The following is an 896-nucleotide window of genomic DNA, read 5'->3' as shown; positions in this document are numbered from 1 at the left end:
CTAAGGAGGGATGTTCTGTGGTGAAAGCCTGAAAGCTGTATTATTGTATTAAAGAAGTAAGGTTATGATCTAGTTGAGTATTTATTCCATTCCGTGATTGCAAAAAGTGTATTTAAAATCAAAGCCTGATAGATTTAGCATTTGGTATGAATTCAGATATCAATCAAATTGAGTAAAGGTGCTAAACTGTCAATATGTTTCAGTTTTTTGTGGACTTGAAGACTTATAATTAGAATGTCAGATCTTCGCAAAACCCTGCTGGGACTGCCTCATAAACGATCGTAGGTATTTCATTGCAAATTAGTAGTCATACAACTTACCCAGTAAGCAAGTTTTTAGTTCATATAATTTCCAGATCAGCATCAAGTTTGGCTTTGTCCAAACAACAGTTTTTACCCCTTAAGTGGCAAGATTATTTCGACAAAGAAGAATATATAGACACCGTATCTGGGCGGCATCATGTATATATCAAAGGATGTAAGGGACCCATCATTCTTTGCCTTCATGGAGGTGGTTACAATGGGCTAACTTGGTCACTTTTTGCGGTGAGATCCCAATTACATAAAACTCTTATTTTTATTATCGTCAAATCTGTTTAAGTTTGGTATTTTGGTTTTATTTGGTTCGAAAGAAAATTTTTTGTATTGTTGTTGCCTGGTACTTATACAGGGTGGATTTGGTAAAATCATAAATGCCAATATAACAATATTGGCATTTATTGTACAGGGTGGGCCAAATTGGACACTTAAATGGAAACTCCCATTTTCTCACCCAGCTAATCAGCCACGTGCTGTATCATAAATGCTAATTTTAACAGCCACACGTTATGGCAACTTAACAGTTCAGGATAACATTTTCGATAACGCAGCAACACAACCGAGGTGTGCTCTATCTCC

The 896-nt window shown here is 36.2% G+C and overlaps 1 long non-coding RNA gene across 1 annotated transcript; it reads left to right on the top strand.

Moving 5' to 3' along the window:
- On the top strand, positions 1-546 carry LOC125502641. Its single transcript, XR_007280408.1, has 3 exons — positions 1-144; positions 204-281; positions 356-546. It is a non-coding gene; the product is annotated as an uncharacterized LOC125502641 (long non-coding RNA).
- The last annotated feature ends 350 nt before the right edge of the window (positions 547-896 follow it).

This window comes from Dendroctonus ponderosae, unplaced genomic scaffold, assembly GCF_020466585.1.
Source record: "Dendroctonus ponderosae isolate FM_Combo_2020 unplaced genomic scaffold, Dpon_F_20191213v2 Dpon_F_20191213_1, whole genome shotgun sequence".
Lineage (NCBI taxonomy): Eukaryota > Metazoa > Arthropoda > Insecta > Coleoptera > Curculionidae > Dendroctonus > Dendroctonus ponderosae.
This window is presented reverse-complemented; position numbering and strand designations above follow the sequence as displayed.